The sequence below is a fragment of the Pelodiscus sinensis genome, chromosome 1, assembly GCF_049634645.1.
Source record: "Pelodiscus sinensis isolate JC-2024 chromosome 1, ASM4963464v1, whole genome shotgun sequence".
NCBI classification, from domain to species: Eukaryota; Metazoa; Chordata; order Testudines; family Trionychidae; genus Pelodiscus; species Pelodiscus sinensis.
Window position 1 is genome coordinate 43,494,321 of NC_134711.1, and position 6,202 is coordinate 43,500,522.

At 46.6% G+C, this 6,202-nt stretch overlaps 1 long non-coding RNA gene across 1 annotated transcript in view; it reads left to right on the top strand.

Moving 5' to 3' along the window:
• The window catches only part of LOC142826532 (uncharacterized), a 31,265-nt gene extending 26,239 nt beyond the window's left edge, over positions 1-5,026 (top strand). Inside the window, exons 3-4 of the long non-coding RNA XR_012900728.1 lie at positions 76-154; positions 4,607-5,026. This is a non-coding gene — a long non-coding RNA (uncharacterized LOC142826532). The remainder of the gene's footprint in view (positions 1-75; positions 155-4,606) is intronic.
• The last annotated feature ends 1,176 nt before the right edge of the window (positions 5,027-6,202 follow it).

Sequence of the window (6,202 nt, forward strand, 5' to 3'; positions counted from 1 at the left end):
AAATACTAATACTCCTATAACACTATCTAGCTAACTGAATTTTAGTTAATCTGATCCATTTTCTCTTATACATAGTTGTAGTTTCTGAGTACCTCTGAAGTCATGGCAAGACAACACATTGGGTCTGATTTCATGCGACTATTTCACCATGCCGGTAAGCATCATTTCTGGAGGGTTAAGGGATGGCTCGAAATAGAGTGTTATTTCGAAATTTGGCGCTGTGTAATTTGGCATGGCAAATTTCAAACTAATAGTTTCCGAAATAGTTTTAAATAAAAATAGTTCCGAAATAGTTTTAAAATAAGATATGCAATTTGTATAGCGCAAATTGCGTCTCTTATTTCAAGCTTAGGATGCTGTGTAGATGCACCCTGACAGCTTATGGTTGCTGGCTTTCTGATTGCAAAAAAATTGAACACCTTGTTCAATCCCTGACCTGCCCCTTCCCTGCTTCTTCTCCAAGTCTCCACTCCTGCTCAGTCCATCCCTCCTCCCTCTGTCACTTGCTCTCCTCCCATCCTCATGCACTTACTTATTTTCTCCAGGGTGGATAGAGAGTTGAGGTGAGGATTCCAGCTGGGATTCCAGGCTGTAGGATGGTGTCAGGGATGGGGGATTTGGGGTGCAAGAGAGGATGTTGACTTAAGAGATGGAGCTGAGGGGTTTGGAGTGCGGGCTCTGGGAAGGAGTTTAGGTACAGAAGAAGGCTCAAGACTGGGGTAGGGGTTGGGATGTGAGAGGGGGTATGGGATGTGGGTTCTGTGAGGGTATGTCTACACTACAAAGTTAATTCGAACTAACAGACGTTACACATGCAAGGCGTTGCAGGATAGGCGTTACACATGCAAACCGCTAGTTTAAACTTAATTCGAACTAGCGGAGCACTTAATTCGAACTAGGTAAACCTCATTCCACGAGGACTAACGCCTAGTTCGAATTAACTAGTTCGAATAAAGGGCTGTGTAGCCACTTAATTCAAACTAGTGGGAGGCTAGCCCTCCCCAGCTTTCCCTGGTGGCCACTCTGGCCAACACCAGGGAAACTCTTCTGCCCCCCTCCCAGCCCCGGAGCCCTTAAAGGGGCACGGGCTGGCTACGGTGCCCGTGCCAGGTGCAAGCCTGCCAGCATCCAGCCAGCAGACCCTGTACCTGGCACGGCTCGAGCCAGCCACCCGCTGCCACCCAGCCCTCCGCCTCTTCCCGGGACCAGGCTGGTAGCTCTTGGGAGCCTGCCCAGGTCTGCAAGAGGTGGGCGCCCGCCTGGTCTAGTGCAGACATCGTGGACCTCATCCACGACCTCCGCACTAGGCACAGGAAAGTGGCCGTCTAGGGCAGGATAGCTGCCAGCCTGGCCACCCAGCAGGTTTGCATGAAAATCAAGGTGGTCCACTGAGACCCCCGACCCTAAGCTCTGAGCCCTGAGCTTAGAATGGCCATACTGGGTCAGACCAAAGGTCCCAGTAGTCTGTCTGCCGACAGCGGCCAACACTAGGAACCCTGGAGGGGATGGACCGAAGACAATGACCAAGCCATTTGTCTCGTGCCATCCATCTCCAGCCTTCCAAAACAGAGGCCAGGGACACCATTTCTACCCCCTGGCTAATACCACTCCATGGACCCAACCTCTATGACTTTATCTCACTTCTCTTTAAACACTTTTATAGTTCTAGCCATCACAGCCTCCTGCAGCAAGGAGCTCCAAAGGTTGACTATTTGCTTTGTGAAGAAAAACTTTCTGTTATTAGTTGAAGCCTGCTACCCATTCATTTCATTTGGTGTCCTTTAGTTCCACGAGGAGCAACGGTAGTTCGGAATAGGAAGCCTAATCCGAACTACCTACTCCGTGCCGCGTGTAGCCGCGGGCACGGAGTCCGAACTAGCGGGGCTTTAAAAATGGCGGCGCCCGGCAAGATGCAAATGAAGCCCAGGAAATTCAAATCCCGGGCTTCATTTGCAACTTCGGTTGCCTACATTAACCACCCTAGTTTGAACTAGGGTGGTAGTGTAGACATACCCTAAGGTGCTACAGAACTCCTCGCCGCTTTTGCAGATTCAGACTAACACGGCTACCCCGCTGAGGCTTGGTAGTGTGGAACACTCTGCTTATTACTTCCAAATATGGGTGGTTGTTTCAAAATAACTCCATTCTTTAGACCAGGGCTTAGTGACCACTCAACATTAAAATAAAAAATAAAAAATAAGCAAATTTCACACACAAATGGGTATAAAATGAACCAGTTTGACACAGCCACAGTGAAATACTGTGACAAGCTAGATAGCACTTTGCAGAGTTTGAAACAGAGGAACTAGAAGTCTCTGTACTTCTACTGAACAGAGGTCTGGAAATGCAAATGATCAAAAAGGTGTAAAGTGTTTAAGTTGAGAAGATATTCTAAAGCACAAGGTGTTTAATGGACTGAGATGCACTAAAGATATAATTCATCATACTGATATAGATACAAGTGCAATCTTTAAATTCCATTAGCTCAGAGAGTATAAAAGATACAGAAAATAAAATAGGGTTTCACTACAAAAAAGTACATGTCAACCGCTTGTTTTAGTAAAAGTTTCACTGCAATTAAACTTAATGAACTAAGAATTTGAATATATCCAAAAGATCTGACAAGACCCCCAAACAGATGTACAATTCTTTGAGAACAATTAGAGCTTACATCTAGGCTATGTCTAGACTACATTCCATTTAAATCCCTGCTTCATTAGCAATTGCGATATGTCTAACTTACATCCCTTTTACGAAAAAGGGATGTAGTCTGGACATAGCCCTAGAGTGCAAAAATAATTTCAGTTATAGACAGAAGCAAAGAGTTTTGACAGATCCAGTTTGGCTGTGTCTAGTTTACATCCCTCTGTCGACAGAGGGTTGTAAATGAGGCACTTCGAAAATGCAAATGAAGCAGGGATTTAAATATCCTGTGCTTCATTTGCATAATTGCGTCATGGCGCTCTTTCGAACAAGTGCCATTTTGAAAGTAAAACCACCATCTAGACGCAGATCTTTCAAAAACAGCAGGATTTTTCGAAAGATCCAGTAAACCTCATTTACTGCTTGCTGCCGCTTGCTCCCCCGCCAGGGCCCGGCCTGAGAGCCACTCAGGTGGGCCCTGCGGGAGCGGTGGTCAGCTGGGCCCAGGGTGGCAAGCGGCCTTTTGGGGTCCGCGCTCCACACGCGTGGGGAGTGCGAACCCCAAAGGGCTGCTTGCCACCACTTGCTCCCCCGCCGGGGCCTGGCAGGAGCGGCGCTCAGCTGGGAGCAGCGCAGTGCACCACAGAGGGGGAGGGCAGGGAACGGGGGCGGGGCAGGGTGCCATGCAGGGAGGGGAAGGGGGCAGGGCTGGCCAGAAGGGGGTTGCGAAGCAGAGCTGGGGGGCGTTGGGGGCTGTAGGGGAGGATGGGAGGGAAGCAGCTCTGGCAGGGGAGTGTCTGGGGGGCTGTGGAGCTGGCCAGCAGGAAGAGGGGGTGGGAAGGGGATCGGTGGCCGTGGGGCTGGACGGGAGGAGGGGGGCGGGAAACAGACCTGGCGTGGGGGGAGGGTGCAGCCATGGGCCGCTTGCTGCTTCTTGCTCCCCTGCCAAGACCCAGCTGAGCGCCACTCAGGTGTGCCCGGTGGGACAGGAAGGGGAGGGGGCGGTGATGTACACGGTCAGGGAGCGGGGCCGTGTATATCACTTCCCCTCCCCTTCCTCCTCCCGCTGTGGCACTGAGTGGTGTGCCCCTCAGCCAGGCCACGGTGGGGGGGGGTGACATAGAGAGCCCCGCCCCCTGGCCATGTATATCACTGCCCCACCTGTCCTCCCCCGCGGCAGCCCGGCTAAGCGCGCAACACTCAGCTGAGCCGCCATGGAGAGAGGTGAAGGGGGCGGGGCGGTGACATACACATCCAGGGGGCAGGACCATGTATGTCACCGCCCCCATTCCCCTCCCGCTATGGCACTCAGTTTGAAAAGTACTAACAGTTACAGTATAAGAGAGAAATTACATGTGCTCATCACAGGAAAGTCCTTCTTGTTCTACTCACATATCTGTGATTTCAAGATTTAGTCCATCCTTAGGCATGTATGTCACTGGATTCTCCATGCCTTGCTCCCTAACTCCACAGTGGTCCTTCTAGGGACTGCTCTGCTTACACAACAGCAGGAACAGGAGAGCCACTGATTTCAATTCAAAAGCCCACACTTTGTTTCCATTGGCTCTCCTGGCCTCTCACTTCCTGCTTCATTAGCATTCCTGAGGACTCTCTAGAGGACCCACTGTCTATGGTTACAGGAAAGGCAATTAGAGATAGGTTGACCCTAATTAGGGTAAAGAGTTAACCTCTATGAAAAGACTTTAGTTGACTGAATGGCTAGAATGTTCAGAAAAGGATATCCCCGCCATCACATAAAGTGTCATTTGAAAAATTATAATTTACTTAATGTGGATATTCTATGTGTGTGCATATATTATTCCTGTATTTGAAGTTAGAAATATGAAGTATTAACCGGAGTTACTTATGTAGACATGTTAAGTGTGGGCCATTAAGTGCATTTCAGAGACTTGGTGGTTCAATCATAAGGGCAATCACCTGTAAACATGTTTGTTTTTCCTAGTAACCAGCCAGTGAAAGGGGCTCAGAGTCCCCACAAGAATATGTATTTAGGTCATCTGATGCTGGGAGCCATCTTGGACATTGTACTTTTCTACTGAAAATGAGAAAAAAATTTAAACTGATCACAAAGGATTGCTGCCTTTGGCAAAATCTATATAAAGGTAAGAAACCAAACAACTGGGACTGCCACCAGATGTTAGCACACTCATGCTTACCACCCAAGATGACTTCTGGAAACATCTAAGACTGAACAGGGGAAAGGATGAAGCCCAGACTGGGAGACTGTCCAGTTTGTGAAAGAAGCTTATCAGAATAATTGAGGTTGAGATATTCAGTGTAACCAGTTTGTAGGTGTGCTAAACTTAGCTGGTGTATTTTGCTTATAAACTTACCTTGTGCTGTGTGCTATCACTTACAACGACTTAAATCTTGCTTTTTTTACTTAATAAAATCCTTTAATAATTGACAATATTAAAGGTAGAACAGCAAGCTATCCTGAAGCGGAGGAAAGAAAGGAAGAACAGTAAGGGACCAGTCTGGCTACATCAGGCAATCTTTAATGAGTTGAAAATCAAAAGGAAGTTATACAAGAGGTAGGAAACCAGGACAAATTGTAAGGATGATTATAAAAGAATAGCATAAGCATGTCCAGACAAAATGAGAAAGGCTTAGGAAGGGAAATAAAGACAATAAGAAGATGTTCTAATACATTAGAAGGTTAATTAGAAGGTTAATTGTGAGCAGACGCTTAATACAATTAATATTAACAAGCGGTAAGGCTATACAGTTAGAATAGAAAAGAACAGATTAATGAATATTTCTTCACATTCATTTTAAAAGTCAGAACTATCTCTGAAGTATTAGCAGTCATATTTAAGAACTTATGGAGGATGGGGGAGGTCCCAAGGGACAGTAAAGGGCATATGTCACACCTATCTTCAAAAATGAGAACGAGCAGTTTTATAAACCAATCAGACTAGCTTTGATACTCAGAATGACACTCAAAATAAATGATTAACAGGCAATTTAAATAAGAACGAGTTATGCCAAATTAGTCTAATATTCATGTTTGACAGGATAACTGGCCTAATGATTAGCAGAAAAATAGTAGACATGATATACCTGGACTTTTATAAAGCTTTTGATACAGTCCCACATGACACTTTTTAAGCAAACTAGAGAAAATAAATATAAGGTGGGTATACAACTGGTAGAAAAACCATACCCGAAGGCTGTGTCTACACTGGCATGAATTTCTGGAAATGCTTAAAATGGAATACTATTCCGTTTTCAGTTTTTCCGGAAAAGGAGCGTCTACATTGGCAGGCTGCTTTTCCGGAAAAGCCCTTTTTCCGGAAAAGCGTCTGTGGCCAATGTAGACGCGCTTTTTCGGAAAACAGCCCCGATCACCATTTTCGCGATTGGGGCTTTTTTCCGGAAAAGACTACTTGGTTGTCTACACTGGCCCTTTTCCGGAACAGTGTTCCAGAATAAGGACTTATGCCCGAGCGGGAGCAGAATAGTTTTTCCGGAATAGCGGCTGATTTTGTACAGTAGAGCGTTGTTGCTTTTCCGGAAATTCAAGGGCCAGTGTAGA